We start from the raw sequence: 24,282 nt of genomic DNA on the forward strand, positions 1-24,282 counted from the left end.
AACAATCAAGTTGTCTCTCCTTTTTTTTCCAGACATTATTATTCCAATATCCTAATAGGGCTTCAGCAGAACCCATGACTTTATTTTGCAGTTCACAAAAGCAACACACTGTGAGGTTAAAGATCTTGCTAGGTGTCCACGGTGAGCTCATGGTAGAGCTTCACCGGAAACAGGTCAGTTCCTTGTTTCACTGTTCAAAGAAAACCCTTACTGGACCACCTCTACTGACCCCTTGAAAGTTATCCAAGGACATGCCATGTGTACGATATATATGGAAGGAAATATATCACTTTCATCTTCTGAGATTTTGTTTTTTAAATATGTGCAGTAGAGTTTAAAAAATATTTAATACCATTTCCCAGCTTCTGCTTTGAAATGGTAAGACTATAAAAGGTTCAGAAGATTTCTCAGTCTGGAAGTGTAACAGATAAAGAAGCATACATACGGTGTGTATAAGAAAGTGGTTACAAACAAGGGACAATAGAGAACCTTTGGACACCCTTAAGATTTATGGAGTATTTTAGCACAAAGACAGGCATATTCAGTTTGTCCCAGAGTATTTGGTCATCTATCTGCGTTTATCACAGGAAAGAAGAGGAGTGAGAGTAAGGCAAATGTCATCCGTGTTTCAGAGATGGCATGTTAACAAAGCTTGCTTTCTATTAAAGATATACTGCAGGGATTTAGGAAATAATTTATGCTTCCATGTAACTGACTGAGTAGTACAGATTCTTGTTAGTATGACAATAGGAACAAATAGGTGTTTTGACCAAATTTGTAATGCCCTTTCTGTAATTCTCCTTTAGACTCAGCACAAATATGCATTTCAAAAAAGATGTGAAAAGATGGTGATTCTTATTAAGTGTTCTATTGCAACTCAGAAATAAGTAGCTTAAAAATCATATACTCCATTACAGAGAAACCCTTGCATGCAATTGTTGGAACTGTATTTTGTTCAAGACTGACTCCCCCTGTTCAGTAGCCCTGTGATAGTGGTAGTTAGTTCTGGTCCCAGTCCAGTTTGCAGTCTCATATTTTATGTTGTGTCTCTTGGGAATCTGAGAATACACCTGGGCATATTTGTTACATGATTTTGCACCTTTAGACCTTTCATCTGCAGACTAGGTTTACACAGTTGTCAGGATCGGAAAATGTAAAGAGAGATTAAGGCTGTGTTTCACACATTTGGAGTTAAACAGTTCTTTGTCTTCATGATTTCAACTTGACTTTGTAGAACTAATTTCAGTCCAAATGATTTATATAACTCTAGTCCCTCTCATCTGAACCAATGGAATGAATTATGATACTTCTTACCACACAGCTTATTTAAAACCTTTTATCCTCTCTCTTCCAGATGAAATAGTGATTTAAATCCCACTTCTAGAAATTTTGTCGTCCCTCCATTCTGGATACACTTTGACAAAAAGGTGGCGCCCAAAACCAATCTCACACCTCTGTTTCATGCGCATGTTAATAAGACACTGAAATGCCAGCATCTTTCCTGTCTCTTAAGAAAGGAGTAGGTTATCCCTTGAGATATAGAAGATGGACTGTCTTTTCTTCTGTGTGTGGATCATGTATTTCCACTGGGAGGGAGAGACATTTGTCAGAGTTATCAGGGGCATAGCTGTGACCCCTGGATTCTAGGGCATAGCAAGAGTTTGTGCTTCTTGGAGGGTGTTGCTTCATTGGACTCTGAGGAGTCACTGGACTGTGATGGGCTGTCTCTTGCAAAGACCTCAGTGGACTCTCTCCATAAGCAATCCACAGATACTTTAAAAACAGTAACTGTTAGACTTTGGCCTGGATGTCTGGGTTGCATTGTTGAAAATCTGCCCTGCTATTGGAAGTGGCGATTTTGATTTTCAGTGCAGCGTCTACAGCGGTCCACTACAGTGTATATCCCGATACTCCATCATCAAAACCCACGATGATGTTCAGGTGCCTCTGAGAGAGTGCCAGGAAAGTTGGCGTTTTGTAAAGGGAACAGCACCGATATTTTTGCCATCAGCCAGTCTCATTACAATTAAGCTGGATATTGCGCCATTTTCTTCCTCTTCTCCCCATTTCGGAAGCAAATGTAGACCAGGTAGCGACCATCCCGAGACAGCCTCTGACGCCAGATGACCCCGGAGGCATGAACTACCCGTAACCTTACCACTGTGTAAATCTAGCACGTTGATATTTTCATCTCCCCTAGATATAATGCCTAACTTTCCATTGGGAGAAATTTCAAAGTCCTCCGATTTTTCAAGAAGTTGTTTGGAACGTGGACGCGGCGACAGATCACTTCATCTGTCAGACTCCAGATGTTCACCGTCTCCGCTGATGTGATGAACACGATGATGTCTGGACAGTCGGGGATCAGTTTAAAATTCACAAATGTTGGTTCATCTTCGCAGCAAAACTTCTTGGTGATACTTCCTGTCCACAGGCTGACTGCCAACACTTTGCTTTTAGTCATTCCCACCACGAAGGTATTTGCGGAGGTAATAAAGGCGTTTTGCAAAGTGGTCAGAATGTTGCAGACCCTGTGGCCTGTGGCCAGTCTCCAAACCCTGGAGGCATTCTCCTCCACAGAGGGAGACCACAAACTGTCATTGTGTGTGATCAGCAGCTGAGAGATTCTCTGCCCATTAATTCGGAAGAGGTTTTCCCCACTGCTGGTGTGCCAGACTACTGGCTGCTTTTGTCATCTGATGTCACCATTATGTCACCAGCGGATGTTAACACACAGTGTTCCACTATGCCTTCATGCTTAAATACTGCTTCCAATGAACCCATGCTGAAGTTCCACTTTATGAACACAATCAGAGCCGTCCAGGGAGTCAATGATTATTTCCCCTCTAGCAGGCAACACCAGACTTTGGATGGGTTTCCCAGTCTTATCTAGGTTGGACATAGCTGTGATTATGTCTATATCCCAAATAGAAAGAACACCACTGGTGGATAAAGACAGTAGCATATTGTGATGACTAGATTTCACCAACTTAACTATGGTACCTGAGATTTCCTGTAGGCTTGCCATGCATTGTCCGGTATCCCGCCCTCCAAAAAAACACGCAGGAGTATCTCCATGGTCGCGATGATACAGTCTCCATTTTTGGACAGCACAGCCGATACAAAGCGTTCGTTGTGCTTGGCTCTGAACTTTTCAGCCACCTTCCACACACCAGTATGGTAAAAGCTCAATGCTGAGAGCTTTGCAGATCAGAATTGCACTTTGGTCCTCTGAAAGTTCAATGCTGACCACTTCGCTGTCTTCTCTTCGGCAGTCAAAGTCCATCGGTCAGTTGGGGGTTGGAAATATCCTCAGCTATTCAAACAGAAAGACTTCCCTCACTGTTCTACCATAACCATCTCTTGAGCTGTGTCCAAGATAAGAAGAAACTTCACAAATCCACCTGAAAACCTCAGATGTCACTGGTACAAAGTTTTTCTCCACTCCCTAAATGAAATATGGTAGTGTGTTCAGGTACTGCCCACAGAAAGATATACCCATCCAAGGAGCACTGCACACAGGTCACCTCATACCAGCAGTGAACTGGGTAAAGGGGCCATCCATAGAGCAAATCGATGACGGTGAATCCTTGCTGCTTCGAGCCAGGCAAGGGCATGTTTGACCAGACAGTGTGAATCCATTGAGGTAGGTGGAGCCACTTCCATGCTTGGTCCCTTGATTTCCACTTCAGACAGGAGACAAGAATTGACATTGTCATAAATCAACAAGGTGTTATTGTTGTAGCCACCACCAAGGTACTTTTCATCACTGGTGAGCTTCATGCCCAGGATGACGGACTGGGCTGTGGTGATTTGCCTGAGTAGCTGGGCGAGTTTCTACATCCCATGTGCTGATGGAACCATTTTCCAGAGCTGTGAGGACAGTGCTGGGGTTGCAGGTAGGCAGAATCTCCGTGACATGCAGGTGACTGGATGATAGGGGAAGACGCTCGGGGCTGTATGTCACATCCATGGATGAATGCAATGGCACGATGGAGCAGTATTTGGGCCCGTCCTTGTCACATTCTAAAAGAAGGTGTCTAAGTTTGGGCAGGGAGCTTACGACAGGCAGAAGTCTCTGTTGAAGCTCTGCTGAAAGGGAGCCAGGAAATGCAATAACCTTGGTTTTGATGCTGCGGAGGGTGCTGGCCAAGAACTTCAGCTCCTTCTCTTGGGAGTAGTTGTAAGCCAGCTCGATGTCTGAAAGCACTTTGTCAAACTGGCCAATTTTGATCATAGTGTAAAGCCAGCTAAAGTTCATGATGATGCCATAAAGCAGGTCATCAGTTTTTCCACACCTTGTCAGGTGGTGCAACAGCTCAGACATTTTCCGGTGATTGACGAAAAAGATGTCGGGCTCCAGGGGATTGCACTGGAAAACCCAGGGCTGATCAGGGCCTGCCTGTCAAAGGAAGCCTGTTCCATGAAGTGCTTTTCTTCCTCCAGCAGGCTTCTGCTCTCCAAGTCAAGGCAGCCATTCAAATAGGGGTCTTCAAGGCAGAAAGCTTTCCTCCTGCCCCCTGACCAAACCCCAGAAAATAATCAGCCAAGATGGTGTGCATTTCACGCAGGTTGCTGTCATCCTGCAGATAGAGTTTCTGGGCTATGAGTTGCAGGTGTCTGTTAGCCCAGACCAGGAGGGTGACGTTCTTCACGTGTCTTTCTATTAAATATCCACTGAGACCCTCCTTGAGCCTTGCAATGTACAGATAAGGTACTCTCAGGGGATTGCTAGGCCTGGTGTTCTCATTGAGCTCGTTCATGACACTGTTGTCCAGAGCTAACACATCTTCCAGTTCCATTTCGCTCAAACCCATTTTGGCCATGGTGATGTAACCGAGAGCCCTGGAGATCAGTTTCTGGCCACATTTCTTCTCCAAGGACCAGAATAACTGCTCTATGCTTTCATGAACAGTGACACAGAGGGAGGATTCATCGACATCTTTGTGGGATCTCCAATGTCTCACCTCCCTGAAGGTCAGGTTCACAACATGGGCAGAGTGCACTTGGAGAACGCGTTGTTTACATAAATCTGCTGGCCTGATGTGACCTTCCTTTTGACCCGCAGCAGCTGGTGTTTGAGGACCTGGCTGCACATCTTCCTGTCCCGGGGAATCAGCTCGATGTAGTTGTCATCATCATGGATAAGGCACCGAAGTTTCTGCAGGATCCCGTGTTTGTGGGCAGTGTGGAGAGAACTATCCGCACGAAGCGGGGAAGGTGAGCTGGGAGCCACCAGAGCTTCCTGGCCTCCTCATTCTCTGAGAGCTGCTCTAGGGCGTCGAATATTATTACCAGCGGTCTCTGCAATGAAGACTCATTCAAAAGGTTTATAAATAAGTCCCGGAGGTCATGGATCTTTTAGGGTAGCTTTGAACCAGGCACCGGTAGTTAACCGCCAGCTGTTCACAACACTCAGAAGGAGGGTCCTGAGGTCTGTACTCATGTCCGTCGTTCCCAGAAATCTCACCACGACTACTGGGTCAGATTCTGGTCCTGTTTCTTCATGTAGCCAGCCATAAGCCTAAAATACAGAAGCCGAGTTTAGGGTGGTGGTAGGTATCTACATGGCCATAGCCTACATTTCCTCTCTCTGGAGCTGAGACTTCTGGTAACATCTATCATGCAAAAAATAGCCCAGAAGCACAAAGTGGAAGGACTTTCTGGGAAGGCCAAGGCACTGTCATGGAACTCATGCACCAAATTCCACAGGTGAGACTCTCAGGTAGTAAAGAGTACTAATGGTATCATTCAGTCCTAAGGCAGCATTTAGCCTGTGTTCTAAAATCATAAAGCATTTCATAAATCTGTAAATCTGAGTACCCCATGTGATCAGGTTTTCATCACCACATCCCCATTTCCCAGCACAGTTTTTGACATCTAGTAGACCCTTAGTGTTTATTTAATGACTGAATTAAGCATGTACACATTGTATTAATCTTTTCATTAATCGAAAGCATATAATGCCATCCATGCATGACCAAACTTCCAATTAATTAGGATGCAATAAAAATATTATGTGGGTGGGGGGTGGGAGGTGAGAGAATGGGGGAACTTTAGATTACATAGAAGGAAATGAGAGGGAGGAGGGTATGAAAAATGGTGAGATGAGACAGACATCATCACCCTATGAACATGTATGATTACATGAATGGTGTGACACTACATTGTGCACAACCATAGAAAGGAAAAGATGTACCCCATTTATGTACAATGAATCAAAATGCAGTCTGCAAAAATAAAAAAAAATTAAAAAATATTATGTACTAAAATTATACTGAATATAATCTTTTACAATTCAGAGACATTTCTGTGGTGCTATAGGGTCATTGTTATGGTTTTTTTTTTGGTCATACTATATCTATATAATGCTGGTTAAAAGTTTTGTGAGATGTACTTTTTAACAGAAAGTTGACCATACAAGCCTGCAGTCATCTGTCCTCACATTCTCTCTCTAAAGGGCAGATGGGATAGTGTCTTTTAACAGGAGGAAACTGAAGCCAGGTTGGATAAAAGACTTGCTCTGAGTTCAAAGGTCACCATGAGACAAAGTGGGAGTTAAAATCATATCTGATTCCTATTCTAAGTTTTCTTTAAATATATATATATATATATGCATATATGTACTTATTTACTTATTAGTATTTTTCTCTCTGAAAAGTCAAAAGATGGGAAAGGAAATGATCAAAGGGTAAAATACTCCAAGGAGTAGTCCTCCTTGGAGCTGGTTTCAAGGAAGTCAGTCTAACCATTCTACAACCATTCACTGGTGGCTGCTATGGGTTAGATATGAGGTATCCCCCAAAGCTCATGTATGAGACAATGAAAGAAAGTTTAGAGGTAAATTGATTGGGTTACAAGAGCCTTGACCTAATCAGTACAACGATCCCCTGAGGGGATCACCTGGGTGGTAACTGTACACAGGTAGGTATGGCAGGACTAAGTGGGTCACTAGGTCTGTGCCTTTTGGTACATTTTGATTTGATGAGCAGAGCTCTTTCTCTGCTTCCTGGTGTCATGTCCTAACCTCTAGGAATGGAGAATCCATAGAAATGTTGGATGACACAGGAGACTAATGTGAGATGCCTGTGTGGGTCCTCACGAGGGACATGAGGTCACCGGAGAGGCAAGCTGTTGCTGACGGCAGGTCAGTCCTTCCTAGGAGAGTGGTCAAGTGGAACGCTGAGGAAAAAGGCGAGGTCTCTTGGGGACGCAGAAGCCTGGACTCTGAATAGACAGATGCAGGCAGCTGACAAAATACCCAAAAGACACAGAGTTTGGAAAGTCCATTGCTCATCTTGGCACTGTTAGCACATTGCCCCGTGAGGACGGCTTGTCGGACAGTCATATCAGCACACCCTTGTAACCCTTGGCCTCCTGTGCATGTGGGGACATGTCACACCACATTCCATTTGGTTCAATTCACAACACTTGTTCCTCCTCTCACCGGTCCCCTTCCCTCCTCCACAAGAGGACCCCTGGAGGGAGTGTGAGGTGGCACACCTGGATGTGTTGTCACTTGATTTCTGCTCTTACATGCTCTCATGGTGTCACCATCTTACTTGGAATACAGTTTCAACATACATATACAAACCTGGGTTCAAAGGCATACACAGGTACACACACAATCATTTTGATGTAATATGGTCCCTAAATGCCCACCCTTTCCCTCATCTGTGCTTAATGAAAGACAGGGCCACGTACATGTGCGTGTGTGTGCGTGTGCGTGTGAGTGTGCATGTGTGTGTGTGTGTGTGTGTGTATTTTTAGCTAGAGTCATATTTAAAACACAAGATAAAAGTCATCTAGGCTTTCCATGCCAAGAAATGGTACATTAGCCTTCCTAATGTCTTTTCAAGTGCGGGTGTTATGCCCCCGAGTTTCACCTGTGAGCTTATTGGAACCTAATTCCCACATGGGGTGCACTGCAGCTGACCCTGCTCTTGTTCAGGATGACTGATTTGAGATTAGGTAGCATGTGATGGATTATGAGAATATTCATGAAGTGAAAGAAAGCTCTATTCTTAAGAGAGTCACCACAGAAGACAATGTGGGGCTTCTGCATTAACACCAGAATGACAGAAACCATGGTACTTGGATACCAAGTTTAAGAGGAGGTTAAAATATGGAGCTAGTTTTGCCCTGTTTAGGCTGAGGAGGCCAGATAATAGCCATTGCATTCCAAGTGAGGTTACAGACCCCAGCAGGACCAGAAAGGGAAGGTCTAAACACCAGGTTTGCTACCTCCAGTGGACTCTCTACCTCCAGCCTGAAAAAATACTGGAAGGGCTGAGAAAGAAGTCGGAGGTGAGGGTGTGAGTCATGCTCTCACCTCCCCATCCCCAAAGGGGAGGCCAGAGCAATGCTCACCCTTCACTCCTAGCCCAGGGGAAAGGGTTTCAATGAATACCTAAAGCCTGGGGGACGCAGACAACTGGGGTCTGATGACACCTGAAAAACACAAAGGTTGAGTGACAGGCTGGCTAGCTGCTCCAGTGGATGGGGACAAGTGACACAGAGCTGCTTTGCTAAGCCTGGCCTGCAGGTTTGAAGTTTCTGAGTTTCCCATGTACCTGATATGAGTCACCAGCAAGGGACAGATGGCAAGGGTCTCTGCTTGTTTGCTTTGTTTTCCCAGGTCCTGCTGAAGGAGTTTGCTGGACTATGGAGATCTTAGCAGAAAGATGGTGAAAGTGTGTTGCTGGAAGTCTAGGAGCTGAGGAAGTAGGGAGCTAGAAAAAAGGTGCATTGCCCTATAGGCAAGAGATGCTCTGTGGGGATTTTCAGGAAGGACAAACCTCCAGGAAACATGAAATGACTTCAGAAGAGACAGGAGGCAGCTTTAAACACCTGTGAAGTACAGTGAGCTCAAAGCCCAGTTCATAACAGTACTGGTCACGTAAGAACATTCTAGTCACCTAACCTTTCTTATACCCACTACACCATAACCCTATGGGGGTCATGAAAGTGGATGGGGTTAGGAAAGGAGGGAAGAAGTGTTACATAGACTAAGAAAAAGACTACGTCCCCATCTAGGTGCCTTGTTTATGGTAGGCCTCAGCAAGGGAGAGAAATATAGACTTAAGTTTTTATTACCTGCTTGAATTGGATATACTTATTTACTGAATTGAGGACTGATTTAGTGACCAGAAGCAATTATAAAACTAGTCTTTGAGGAATGAGAGGAACTTCTGGGATCTGCCCTGGAATTCATTTGGATGGAGGAGCTAGTCCCACAACATGTGTTGGAGTGAGAGAAAAAAATTAAGTAGCTTTATGGTTGCAGCCACGGGTCTTGCTCTCTCCACATAGCTGTTATATCAGCAAAAAAAAAGAATGATAAAAAATGGATACTTAGGTATCCATTCCAAAAAGAATAATTATAATTCAAATAGTAAGCACAGAAAGTGGAAATAAATTTGATCAATTAAATTTTTTTTTCTCCCAAGAAAAAATTTTCATAAATATACATGGGAAAGAGCAGGCTGTTTACCTTCTTTGCTACTTCAGCTAACAGGAGGGTTTTCCCAGTGCATGGTCCACCATATACAATAAGAGGGTTGATGTGCCCAGTTTTGCTTGGAAGAATGTATTTATGCACGATGTTTAGAGCTTCACATTTGTACTCGTAGAAGGAGGCATATGTTTTACATAATGACGAATGTTGAAGGATTTCATCATAGAGTGTATCAGTTTCAGTGTCAAAATTTTGCTGTACTGTGGCCTGAATTATATCAATCATGTCTTCATAAACTGTTTACCAAGTCCTTCTATGTAATGATTTTCTATTTCTTGGGAATAGCCCAGTTTCATGTCACAATGAGTAACAGATGTGTATACTCTCAGATTAGATGATGCGACAATAGTAGGAATAAATTCATCCCTGAGTTTTATCAACTTCTCTTGAGCTTCTGGGTCACGAATAATCCTTGGTTCTGCTCCAGTTATATCCATGTATTTTCCCATCTCTGGGATTTTCACAAAGCGCTCAATGTTAGCAATTTTTCTAATGTAGCAAACACACTTCTTCAGGAATGCTGGGGTTTGCTTGCCTAGAGCAAAGTCAAACTCATCCTCGATAGCTGGAAGAAAATAAGACAAGGAGTTTATTGTCTAGAGTGAAGGAGCAATGCGCCCACATTCCCCATATGAAGATAAGTTGCTGGGGGTAGGTTATCATGGTTTGCAGTGGAGTAGTCTGGAACCCAGGAGATTTCTAATAAAATTACTTAATTTCCTCCACAATGAGAGGAAGAGGTGGAACATCAGCACAAGAGAGCAAGTACACCAAGTTTATAGTTGAAACTGCTTAGCTGCCCTCTCAGACATTAGCTCTTCTAAAAGTGGAGAAACGGCAGGGACCAGTGTGGCCCAGCTAACAAAGAGGCGAAGGCTGAGAGACACAGGGGGTTGGCTTGTTCCTTGCTGGTTACACTGAGGCTTCACCATTTTTTCTTTTCTCTTTTGAGGTTTATTTGTACTCCAGACAGATGTCCAAAGGTAAATATAGAAGCACATTTTAAAACAAAATATAACCATGTTTGAATACATGATTTATCAATGGATTAATCCATTGATGGATTCATAATCTGATGTCATTGCAGAGATGTGGTAGTAACCGTAGGAGGGGGAACCCAGTTAAAGAGTGTTGGTTCTTGGGGTGTGTCCTTGGACACTATATCTTGTCCACTGCTCCTTTCTCTTTCTCTCTCTTCTTCCAGGCCCTATGAAGTAAGCTGTTTTCCTCCACCACACCTTTCCCACCATGATGTTTTTCCTCACCACAGGCCCAGGGTCAATGGAGCTTAGTGACCATGGACTGAAAATTGTGAGACCCTGAACCAAAATAAATCTTTCATCCTCTAAAATGATTTTTCTCAGGTATCTTGTCACAGCAATAAAAAGCTAACATTCTTTAAAAATTGGATACCTGCCCTCCTTCCTTCCTTCTTACTTCTTTACTTTTCCCCTTCATCCAAGGGGAGTCCCTACCCTATTCGAGTATGCTGATACTTCCTTAGGATAAAATGCTGGGTAAAAGAGACAATACTAAAAGCCTGCATGGGTTGCCATAGACTAAACGTTTATGTCTCCTCAAATTTGTATATGGTAACCTAAATTCCAGATGCTGTTTGAAGGTGGGGCCTTTGGTAGGTGGTAATATGATAGGTGTGGATCCTAATGGATTAGTTTTCTTTTAAAGGAGGCCTCAGAGAGTGCCCTTGTTCCTTCTATCTCATAAGGAAGCAGGGTGAAGGTGTCATCTGTGAACCACAAAGTGGTCCCTCGCTATGCACCAACTATGTGGGTGCCTTTATCTTGGACTTCAGTCTACAAACTGAAAAAATATTCTGTTGTTTATAAGTTACACAGTTCATGGCATTCTGTTAGAGGAGCTGAGTGGAACTTATAGTCCAGTGGAGGACAGCAGGTACTAAACCTAGATTCCCACAAATAAATGTATTATGATTGTTTTTAGTTTTTCCTGTGACAGGGAAGAACACAGTGAATGAGAGCAAACAGTAAGGGTTCTCACCCACTTGGAGAGGTCACAGAAGGCTTTTCTTTGCAGGAGACCATACTTTTGGGGGATATGATAGAAGCATGGTGTGGGCTGGGCTCTGAATATATAGTATTGATCTGGCCAGAAATTAAAAAAACTTTCAGTGTTGCTGGCCACAACCCCAATGTCAAGTAAACCCTGGAATACACACACCCATATTCTATAAAGTAACTATTAAGGAAGGTGCATTTTTTAAAAAATGATGACTTTTAGTGGAATTCTTGTGATAATGTTCTTTCTGTAACTATAGCAATCAATCACAATTTGTGTTTCCGGTGAAAAGATACACCCATCTGTGTTCAGTAAGCTGTGCCATGAGCATCAGTATATTTTACAAAGCATTTTAATTGGGCAAGCTACTTAAAGAAGTCAGAGAAACTTGTATAACATATGTCTACTCTTCTTTTTATAAAAGAGTAAAAACTTGTTAAAAGGAGAACAAGGTAAAGCATCATGGGCCGTCGAGTACAGAAAGTAGCATTCAGCCCAGCTCTTTTCCAGCTCCTATACACAGTGTTGGCAAGCAGACTGGATTAGCAGGTTGTTACACTCTGAGATTGTCAGGAGAAGGAAGTGGTCCAACCGTGGCATCTATCTATCATGCTTGGTGATCAGAGATGTGTGCTGCCACCCTGACTCCCAGAAAACCACTTAGCTGTAATTCAACTACTATTATCACATCTGTGAAGAGTGTGTCAACCAGGAGATTTGGAACATAAAAAGAGATGCAGATCAACCAAGATGGAAGGACTCATGAAAGCTTGGCTCAGGGTTAAAAAGAGGCTGTACATAAAGTGCCTGGAATGGAATGGAATTAGTAATGAATGTGAATATAAACAAGTGATATGATACACAATCAACTCTGCAGAGTTCTTTTTGGAGGCAAAGTGCATCTTTCTGATTTGGGGACACTTTTATTCAAAATTCCTGCATAGTATGAATCTGGAACATCTCCCAAATGCTCATGTGTTTAAAAGGCTTGTTCCCCAGAATAGTGCTTTTAGGAGATGGTGAAACTTTTAAGAGCTGGGGCCTCGTGGGAGATCTTAGGTCTTTGGGGGCATGGCCTAGAAGGGGATTGTGGGACCTCAGTCTCTTCCTCATTCTCTTTTTTGTTACCAGCCATGAGGTGAATGGTTTTGCAACACACTGCCACCATGATATACTGCCACCATGATATACTGCCCCCAAACAATGGGGCCAGTTGGTCATGGACTGCAAGCTCCCAAACTGTAAGCTAAAATAAACCTTTTCTCTTATTAAGTTGATTATCTCAGGTATTTGTTACAGTAAAAAGAAAGCTGAGTAATGCAATGCTTATGTCTGTGCAAATATTTTAAAACTTCTCCTTTCCTTAATAGAATACTGTATTTGTTTTCTGTCTTTGCACTTGTCCTTAGTATACTATAGTTTAATAAGTCACACCACCAAATGAAGGTAACATTGGGAACAGATTCCCAGCCCTGGCAACTATCATTCACAAGACATAGTACTCTCTTTATTATTTCCAAAGTCACTCAGTTTAGAGATTTACAAAAGGGTAAAACTTTTGGGTCTAATTTACTTCTCATCTTCTCTTGTTTAAATAGGTGAAATCAGAAGTGTGAAAAATCATTGTCTAATATAAATAATATACCTTTAGAGGTTCTATCTTGCATTCTTATTTTCAAGATTTATGAAAATATTAAAGGAATGTACTAGATCCGTTTGAAAGAGCTGGAAATTCTCCAGTAATTCTGATTATGATTGAAGTCTGACATGATCTCAAAATGAGTTTAAAATGTAAAAGAAATAAAATTATCATGACCATGTCTACCTTTAGCAAATGTAACTCCAAGCAGAAAACAGACCTCTTGCAACAGTTCACATGAAGCAACTAATCTTCACATGGCTATCCATGTGGATGGAGTTCTTCAGAATGGAGAAAATTAGGAGAAAGTGTTTGCTAATGAAATACTTGAACATGTTACTTTAACATTGTAAATTAGAGTTTGCCTCCCTCAAACTGGTATCTTTAATATAAACAAAAGTTTTGCTCTGGGCATCTTTTCTGATACAGCACATTTTCAGGAACAGAACTGTTTTGTCCTTGATAAAGGTGAAGAGCCAGAGACTAAAAAAATGGATCAAAAGTCCCAAAGGAACAAGGATAAATGTTAACCTGTATATTCTAAAGATAGTACTTATTCCTGGCAATTTTAGTGGTTTTTTTTTTTTTTTTTTAATGAGGCCAATTTTTTGTTAGCTTTTTTCCTGGAATTTGTCAAAATGATTCATAACTTTCAAAATGATGTGAAGTACACATATCCAGTGAGCACGGGTCAAGGACCTTTTAGGTTTTTCAAATGGTTTGCTACACCATTCAAAAAGCCACTTTGAAGATGCTTTTTTTCTCAATAATTCCTCACTCTCAACTTTCACAATGAATGCTATACTATATATATTGATTACTTGTACCCAGTGTTTGTTCTCTGGAAGCTATGACTGATACATTCCTTCAGATTTGTGATCCCCTGTGCAGATTTTAATAATGAAGCTTCCTTTCTATGGCTGAAAAAGGATGACAAGTGAGTCTTTACTCTGTGGCTGGGGAGATTTTTATTTTATTGTTAAATTAGATCTTGTTTCAGATTCTCCCCTGGCGTCTCACTTCACCCCAAACAAAGCACAAGGTTCTGATGGTCTGAGATGATTTTCAGACCTCATATCTCCCTCTCGGAACCTGGCTACCTTGATCTATTTCCTGCTCCTAGAATTTCTGAAGCACATTTCCATCTCAGTGAACTTGAACTTATTTTATTGATTCTACTTATCATTTCTGAAATGATCTTATTCATTAATTTGATTACTTGACTATCATTTATTTTCCCTTGTTGAAAAATAAGTTTGAGGAGAACTGAGGCCTTGCCTTCCTGTTCATTGCTGTCTCCCCAATGCTTGGGACAAAGTAGCCAATAGACCTATAAAAGTTTGTTGGGCAGCTGGGTGAATGAATGAATGAATAGCTCAACTGAGATGCAATGACAGAATCTGGCCTATTATCCCCAGCCACCCCTTGGCCCCTTTAAAAATCACATTTCTTGGAGAAGCCCTCAAGGCTTTTCTATGAGTTAAACCAAAAGAACACTTGCCTCTCCAGGATATGGAAACTTTTGAATAATTAAAGTTGCCAGGCATTAAATGAGATGAAATTTATAGAAACATAAAGGGAAGCAGTGACTGCATCTATTATTTATCTAGCTCTTAGTTTACTGGGAGTGTGTGAAAATTACCTGAGAACAGGTACCTCTTAGCTTGGCTGTGTTTCATTTTACCCTTTTCATGTAACAGCTTGACAGCCGCTTTAAGTATTGTCTTGATCTCATCAGATATCTCTTGCCATGGCTTCTCATTTTCGGCATTGACAGGAGGCTGCATCTATGAATGGTAGAAGTAAGAAGCGAGTTTTAAAATTATCAAAGGAAAAACAGTATTTAAGCACGAGAGCGTTCCTATTACTTGAAGGTCTACTCTGTGCTGATACTGTGGTAGGCATTCGACAGACAGTGTCTTATTTCCTCCTTCCCTCTGTGGCCCTGAAAGTTAGAAATCATCTCCATGTTACATGTGAACTTTCCCAAGTTATGTACAGTAACTTGACTCAGACAGTTTTTTGGTTGGACTTTGCTGTAGTTAGATGTGGTTTGAGTGTGTGAAGATTCATGTGCTGGGAGCTTGGTTCCCAGAGTTGTTGGGAGGAAAAATCTTTAAGAGGTGGAGCCTAGCAGAAGGTGGTTATGTCACTGGGGGTGACATATATGTCTTGGAAGGGATTAAGGTATTTCTCATGAGCTCCAATTAGCTCCCAAGAAAAAGCAGGTTGCTGTAAAAACAGCAGGCCTGGCCTCTGGGTCTTCCTGTGTCACTCTGCTCTCTTCTGGTGTGAGCTCCCACCAAGGTGATGCGAGAAGGCCCTCACCAGAAGCTGGAAACATGCGATTATGGGGTTGCTCAATCTTGGACTGTTGGTCTCCAAAACTACGGAGCTAAATAAACTTCCTTTCTTTATACACTACCCAGACTCAGGACTAAGATAGGTTTTTCTTATTTTACCACATTTTTCCCCTCTTGAGTTTTGATACAAATATCATAACAAAATAATCCTTTCAATATCCTCCAAAGGGGAGACAGTTAAAGGGGAGGTTATTATTTAATTGTCTTTTGTTGTTTGTTTCCACCTCATTGGTTTGGATGATCTGCTAGGAAACAAAATGGGAGGATTGCCTATCAAGAAATGTTTATATAGTTTTGAGGATAATCTTATTCATACATCCATTTATTATAGAAATAGCACATGAGGCTTTGGGAATAGTTTACATTTCCCTAGAGAATCACACAAATAAATGAAGATGGAACAAAGCTAATTAAATAGTAATATATGAGCAAATGGCCCAAGCCACCGTGTAAATGGTTTCTTGAGGTTTCACATTCTTTGCTATCTACATTTATTCCTACTGTATTTTGAAAGATTTACTTTACTCTAATATTCCTATCCAGAGAAGCAATATTCTTACAGATTGCTTTGAATAATGCATGCTAGGGGGAAAAGAAAGATCAAGCATTCCGACACAATTATACATTGCACAGAGGAAATGTTTTATGTTGAAAATCGCAAAGACAAATATACAAGGTCCTGAAATGAAGACCTGCAGCTGATCCCTGGCTTTCCTCCTCTTGAAGCGGCTTGGGTACTGACTGTATCAAGGCTGTTGTCTTAAGAGGAAAGATGGCTGTCTACCACATCTTTTCAATCTCTATAAACATTCTGTGTAACGGATAGGCACATTCTTCCCCTCTTCTCCTTCATTCAGCTTTAGGGGACAGATGTCTTGTTTCCAATCAAGTTGGAAAGGAGACAAAAATAATGTATACATGATACTCAAGCACACATCAACCTTACTCCATGTTTCTGAAGATGATACAAGAAAATAAATTGATTGTTCAAATTATTAAAGGAAAAGAATCAAATTAAAAATTTAAAAAATGAGACCATAAGTAATGGCAGATTTTAAAAGGATCCGCTTCCTTCCGCAAAACAAAACAAAAATTTTAAAAAAAGCCAAAACACACACACACACAAATCTCTCACAAAATAACAAATATAACCATTGAACTTGAAAACTCAATGTATGCACAAAGTGGACACAGCTGAAGAAATAGTTGCTGAAGTGGAAAAAAAAAAAAAAAGAAGCCAAGCAAGAGAGATAACGAAACTGATAATGGGAAAGGGAATTCAGATCCTGGGAGGATGGACTGAGGTGGTCTAAAGTACATCTAATTAAAGTAAAGAAGGGGCAGGGTGGAGGAGAGCTTGTTTGATGTTTACAAATGTTTGAGAGCTGATAGGACATATGAATTCACAGCTATAAGCATGGCACATACCAAGAAGAATAAATAAATAGACTCAGGTTTTAAAATGAACAAAATGAGAGAGGTTACTAAAGGAATTCCAAATGCATTCAGTGGAATTTCCAAAAGATATACTTTAGGAAGGCAATAAACCCAGAAGGAAAGTCAGAGATGCAAAAAGCTAAGGTGACGAAAATTAGAAACTTTCTTAGTTTTGGATTTAGTTTTTTTTTTTCAAAATTATTTTTTAAGGGGCACAATGTAGTAGTTCGATGCATGTGTACCTGGTGAAGTGATTAACTCTGGAGCTCTCATATCCATCACCTCATATGGTTACAGTTCTTTTGTCCTGAGAACACTTGCGATCTACTTTCAGTAAATTTCAAGCATACAAAACAATCTAGCTATTGTGAATTGAGTTGCTATAAACATTGATGTGGCTGTGTTACTGTAGTATGCTAATTTTAAGTCCTTCTTCTCAGCAAAGGATACAATCAATAATGTGAAAAAGAGAGTCTACAGAGTGGAAGAAAATCTTTTCCACACGCACTTCAGATAGAGCACTAATCTCCAAAATTTATAAAGAACTTACAAAACTTTACAACAAAAATACAAAGAACCTGGGGCTGGGGATATAGCTCAGTTGGTAGAGTTCAATCCCCAGCACTGCAAAAAAAAAAAAAAAAAAAAAAAAGAAAAAGAAAAAAAAAAGAACCTAAGGAACTGGACTGACGCTTTACAGAAAAAGATAAACAGGTGATTAATAAATATATGAAAAAATGTTCAACATTTCTAGTAATTAGAGAAATGAAAATTAAAACAACTCTTAAGATTTCATCTTATCCCAATTAGAATGGCTATTATCAAGAACACAAGCAATAATAGATGTTGGCATGGATGTGGGGAAAAAGGCACACTTTTACATTGCCGGTGGAGTTGCAAACTGGTGTAGCCACTCTGGAAAGTAGTGTGGAATTCCTCAGAACACTTGGAATGGACCTACCTTTTGACCCAGTTATCCCACTCCTCGGTTTATATCCTTTTTATTTTTTTAAGGTTGAATAACATTCCCCTCTGTGTGTGTATCATTTATTTATCCATTGTTACGGTTTAGATCTTGAACCTTCCCCAAAGGCTAACCACCTGTCGAAGACTCAGTCACCAGCCTGGGGCATTATTGAGAGGTGGTCACACTCTTAGGAAATTGAGCCCAATGGAAGGAAGTGAGGTCATTAGGTGTGTCTCTGGAGGGGCTACTGGAATCATGGCCCCTCCTCTCTTTTTGATTCCACCACATGCTTCCCACAATGATGTTCTGCTTCCCAGAACATCCAGAACAGCCTAAAAGCTTTGGAGCTAAGTGATGATGGAATGAAACCCCAAAACTATTAGCTGAAATAGATCTTTTTCTGTTAAGTTGATTTTCTCAGGTATTTTTGTCACAGCAACAGAAAGCTGACTAATACATCCATTTGTCTGTTTATAGACACTTAAGTTGTTTCTGTATCTTGGCCATTGTGAATAATGCTACAGATGTCTCTTCAAGATAATGGCTTCATTTCCTTTGAGTATATGTACCCAGAAGTGGAATGGCTGCATCATAAGAGCATGAAGTGTTCTAGTGTTTTCCATAGTGGTTGTTTCAATTTACAGTCCCCCCAACAGTGTACCAGGGTTCCTTTCCTCCACATCCTCATAAACACTTGTCTCTTGCAGATAATCACCATTCTAATAGGTGTGAGGTGGCAGGGCCTTGAGGTTTTGATCTGCATTTCCCTAATGACTAGTGTGGATTTAGCTGTTAAATTTAGGGCCCAGGGCAGAGTGACTTCCCACTTACTGTGACTTTTCAATGGAGAAAAATCATCCTTGGGTGACACAAACAGGTTTTGGTAATGGGGAGAAGGGTGACTTACTGCATTTTTATTGCTCCTTAGCATTTCTGATTTAGGCCTGAGGTAATAAGCTGCTGGCACGGAGTTCTCATCCCGACAGTACCACTCTTCCAGTAGCTTGGTCTCCAGCTTTGCCTCCATGGCAGCATCCAAAATCATTTCAAATTCTGAGGCTTCCACTTCTCCGGGGATTCGGATGTTCCCATACTTTTCACCTAACAGTCCCTGTGTATCACCAAGAAAGTTCATTTTAGTAGTCAAGGCCTGTGGTCACTCAACAAATATTATGGTAGAAAGCAAGATACATTGCTTCATTAGTTTTCTCTTTTCACCACCGTGAATATTTGATGTTAGAAGTAAAATTAGATTAACTATATTACAATTACAATAACAAATTATTCAACATACCAAGACATGAACTGGTATATCACAGCAGACAAATATAAAATGCATGATTTCCATAGCCTAAATTTACTTTCTCAAAGTTTATATAGCACAACAAAAGCTTTGAGATTTTTCTTTGAGATTTGTTTGTGGCAAAGAAAAAACGACATGCTGAATCTTATGAAATGTCAAACATACAAAGCCTCAAACAAAAGAATTGCTCTGTCAAGGGTTGATAGTCTGATTCTAGGCTCCTGATTCACACAGTTACACAGGGCAGTACAGCAGGCCTTGGATGCAATGCTATTACTAATCCATCAGCAGCTAAAAAAAATTCGAAATATCAACAAGAGAGCATTTTCTCCCTATTGAGTTGGCAACCCCCATACAAACAAAACAAACAAAAAACATTGCTGGGTTTTATGTGAAGGTGTGAGAAATAACCATATATTGCTGTTGGGTATGTAAAATGATCTAATGTTTCTCTTAGTTTACTTGGGCCTTATGTCTTAAAAGCCTTATGAATCCACATGACTTCTGACCTGGAAGTTTTTCTTCTGGGAATTTGTCTTTAGAAAATAATTTAGAATGTACATAAAGATTTAACAGGATATTTGTGCTGAAATTGTTTGAACAGGAAAGAACTGATATGACAATCTCAATGTCCAGCAAAGGAAAATATTTAAATAAATTAAGATTTGTCCATTCAAAAGGATGTTCTAAATTATACTGTAGAACTACACCAGCTAGGAAAGAGGTTTATAAAGTATTATTAAGAGAAAAGGGACTGGCTGTGGTGGTGCATACCCATAATCCTCACAACTCGGGAGGCTAGGGCAGGAGGACCAAAAGTTCAAAGCTGGCCTCAGCAACTTATCAAGATTGTCTTAAAAAGGACTGGGGATGTGGCCCCGTAGTTAAGTGGCCCTGGTTCCATCACTGGTACTGAGAGAGAGAGAGAGAGAGAGAGAGAGAGAGAGAGAGAGAGAGAGAGAGAGAGAGAGAGAGGGAGGAAAGGGGAGGGAGGGGGAAATACAGTCTGTATGATTCCAATGTTTTACACAGAATATTACATATATTTGAGAGATGAGATAATATCATATATATATATGTATAAACAATCATACTTATACATATGAGACTATAAGAATACAAATTTATTCAAGGTATCTTTGAGTGGATGACTTTAAATTTACTTAGGTTATATTATAAATTTGTTGCTTTTTATTAAAACTTTTCTTTTTTTGCAGTTCATACATAAGCTTTTGTACAAAAACAAAAACAAAACACAAAAAACAGATATGTAGAAATTTAAACAGTGATGCTACCCATAGTTCCTCGTGGAGTAACACTTTCAAGTTTGCTCAAGCCAGCGATTCTAAAATGTGGTCCAGGAACCCAGAGCATCAGCATCACTTGGGCATTTGGTAGATATTGCAAATCCTCAGCTCCTATCCCAGACTCAATCAGAAACTCTGGTATGGAGCTGAACAGTCTTTGTTTTAGCAAGCCATCCAGGTGGCTAAACTTCTGGTTCTATTTTATTAGCTTATTATAGTACTGGGCATACCTAATTAATCTTCAACATTTTTTTTTTGGGTACTGGGGATTGAACCCAGGGGCGCTTAACCACTAAGCCATATCCCCAACCTGTTTTTTGTATTTTATTTAGAGACAGGGTCTCACTGAGTTGCTTAGGGCCTCACAAAGTTGCTGAGGCTGGCTCTGAACTCTCAATCCTCCTGCTTCAGTCTCCTGAGCTGCTGGGATTACAGGTGTGTGCCAACATGCCTGGCAATCTACAACATCTTATCTAATGGAAACAAGGCAGGAACACCCGGGAACTCTTACATAAATCTACACCATCCATGGCAATTGTGTCTACTATATAGTATTTGTGTTTAACCTAATTAGTCCCAAGTTTTCAATCCCACAAGTATTTCAAAGAAATTGACACAGGTGCATTATGATGGGAAATCATAATCTAGAGCTTATTATGTAGTTAGTATCATCCATAATATTAATGATATCATTCATAATACTAATGAATATTATCACTAATTATTCACTTATAACTTTTCTCAAAAGAACAGAACTCTGAAAACATAAATATTCATTTCAAAATATTCATTCACTTACCATAGTGGTATATTTGTGGCTCAATTAAGTCTTTGCTGTCTTCCCTAAGTGGGGCATCGGGGACTAGGGTAGTCTGTGGGCATCTTCCTTCTTTCCTCCTGTTGACATGCATCTTCAGCTAAACGTCAAGCTTGTCTACCCACTGGGATGTGAGTTGCTATGTGAGCTTCCCCAGGGGCCCTTCTGACTAGCTCTGTGCCTACCAGAACAGTCTTCATAGTGTCTTTCCATCTGATGCAGGCAAGTGAGAGAATAATAAAAGTCCGTAGTAGATCCATCCAAAGAAGTTCATGATCTACAAACTACTACAACATGGCGAGCCTCAGGGCATGTCCGGCAGCTAGTCAGCCAGGCGTGGGGAGTGGGGAAAGGACAACAAAGGGACTGGAAACCACAGGGGGCCTCATCTGACAGACCAGCACTGGGAGTCCAAGCCTGGAATGTCCAAATCTCCCCCAGCCGTAATTATACCCTCTTAAGGAAAGTTACTCATTCAAGATCATGTCACACCTGACCAGGTGGTCTACACCCTCCCTTGTCACTGTCCCCACACCTAATCACCCTGGCAATCAAAAGATCAAGACCCTTATGAAGAGAGCTTGCTGAGGGTTATTTAAAGTACAACAAACTGATTAAGGGGGCAGACAACTGAGGCAAAAAGAGAGGGACACAATTCCCTTAAAAACTCCAACTCTGTGGGCACCACACCACCCTCTCCTGGATGTAGGTCCAATCAGTTCCTATGCTGTCAAAGGTCAATGAGTGGATGGACTTGGGCGGGACTCTGAAAAGTTTCTTGGGGCCCCTCTCCCCAATAAAACTGGCGGGCAACAAGGGCACACTGTCCTTCTCCTCTCTCACTCTTTGTACTGGGGATTGAACCAGGGATGCTCTACCACTGAGCCACATCCCCAGCTCTTTTTATTTTTATTTTATAGGATCTCACTAAGTTGCTTAGGGTCTCACCAAGTTCCCCAGGCTGGCATTAAACTTGTGATCTTGCTGCCTCAGCCTCTCACTGGGATTGCAGGTGTGCATGACCACACTCTGCCCTTCTCCTCTCTTGGGAGGGCCCTCTCTCCCTCAGGACAGTTACCTTTTTCCTTTCCCTGTCCTTTCCCTCTTAAGGAAACTCATGCTTGTTACTCTGAGTGACATGTCTGAAATCTTTCTGGTGTGTTTGCAAGAAACAGGGTAAAGAGGGGGATTCCACCACTACCTGAGCTTTACAGGTAGCCGTGTAACACTAGCACATAGAATGTATTTGAAAAACTGTTGGATAAATGCATCAAGATAAAAAAAATCATTAAAATTTTTTCTCTTATCTGAAGCTTCTTCTTGTATTCAAAACAATAGCTCAGCTCTCAACAGAGAGAGGGACATATTGGGAAGGTACCAGTTCTTTGCAACCACTCTCATTTCAGCCCATAATCTTAAGCAGGTACTATATAAATGCATCTCTGGTTAAGTCTGCCTTGTCTCTCACCTTAGCCCATAATCCATCTTATAACTGGTTTACTAAAGGTGACAGGTTAACTGAACTCACTGTTTTCAGTTTAGATCTCCTTAGTACTAGCCCCAACACCACGCAGGAGGTAGATACAGCTTGTCTGTTCTCTTTGGGCACAACAGTCCCTTTGAAGGGGCTTGCAAGGCAGGGCTTCCTTTTATTGGTATACATTAATCCAGTATGGGATACAAGGGTTTCATAGAGGGCTCTTTGGGATAAGAATGTTCCCTTCCCAACTCACTGTATTAGTCTGAAGTCCAATTAATAATGCTCATATTTCAAACTGCATTGGTTTTTGGGTCATTCTTGATGACAGGCTGTTTTTAACAAAATGGATTTTTTAAAGTTGTTTTTCAATGTCTAATGGTCTCTCTGTTAAGCAGGTATGACCGACCATTCTACCAGAGATACAAAGAGAAATGATCTTTTATTTTTGGACAAGCAGCCTAATGATTATCCTAATACTCCTGGCTTATTCTGGAAAATGGTAGTCAGCACCTCAGTCAGGACTGTGTGGCATGCAGAGTGGGATTTTTGTACTGGATGATCATCCAGCAAACCCAAGGGGACAAGGTAGAGAATAAGAGGATGTTTACCCTGTAGGCACCAGCAAACTCCAAACAGGCATTCAGTACAGTTTGGTCCTGAATGGATGACCAGGTAGACAGACAGGATATTAAATATGGGGTTTAGTAACTGATGACTCTTCATCCAGAAGTGAGCACAGTTCAGGAACATCGTGGACCAGCTACCATGACTTAAGGAAAGACCATCTGGATTTTGCTGATGAAGTGGGAAAAGGACAAATAAGTGACTAGTGAAACAAGATCTTCTCTCAGTGGACCACAATTATCATTACCTTAGGAAGGTACTAACTGCTCTAGATAAAGCGTTCCCCTAAGACTACAGTCAAAACTATGGATCAGTTTTCAAATGTGCTCCATGGATTACCTGCACAACTGACCCAGGATGCTTGATAAATAAAATGCAGATTCCTAGGTCCCTTCTCAGACCTAAAGAACATTGCAGTTGAGGAATCCCTGAAACCTGTATTTTAAAATGAAGTTCCAAATGAATCTAGAATTTGAGAATCTCTAATATGGGTAAAACACATGTACACACACCTATAGTCTCATGAACAATGGTCAGCAGGCATTGAAGAGGTAAGACTTGGAAAATAAAAGATTACAAAAATCAAAAGCTATTTAAAAATAATAATTTCTTTGAGTTGAACACCTGGCACCAAATACTATACTTATTTGATCAATATAGGAAGGCAAAATGTTCTTTAAAGTAGGAAAATATCCTTATTCAATTCAAATAACAAATAAATATTGAACACCTCCTATAAAGTGGCAATATAGAACTTTAGAAAAGTAATAATGTGCTGTGTGGGTTTAAAG

The 24,282-nt window shown here is 41.0% G+C and overlaps 1 pseudogene across 1 annotated transcript in view; it reads right to left on the reverse strand.

The window, feature by feature from the left end:
* Positions 1-259: 259 nt before the first annotated feature.
* LOC306669021 (NACHT and WD repeat domain-containing protein 2-like) overlaps positions 260-24,282 on the reverse strand; it is a 170,763-nt pseudogene continuing 146,740 nt past the window's right edge. Inside the window, exons 4-7 of the transcript XR_013766764.1 lie at positions 18,868-19,071; positions 14,836-14,980; positions 9,494-10,082; positions 260-5,524 (exon numbers count right to left, since the gene is read on the reverse strand). The product of XR_013766764.1 is annotated as an NACHT and WD repeat domain-containing protein 2-like (transcript). The remainder of the gene's footprint in view (positions 5,525-9,493; positions 10,083-14,835; positions 14,981-18,867; positions 19,072-24,282) is intronic.

The sequence above is a fragment of the Sciurus vulgaris genome (assembly GCF_902686455.1).
Source record: "Sciurus vulgaris genome assembly, chromosome: 9".
Lineage (NCBI taxonomy): Eukaryota > Metazoa > Chordata > Mammalia > Rodentia > Sciuridae > Sciurus > Sciurus vulgaris.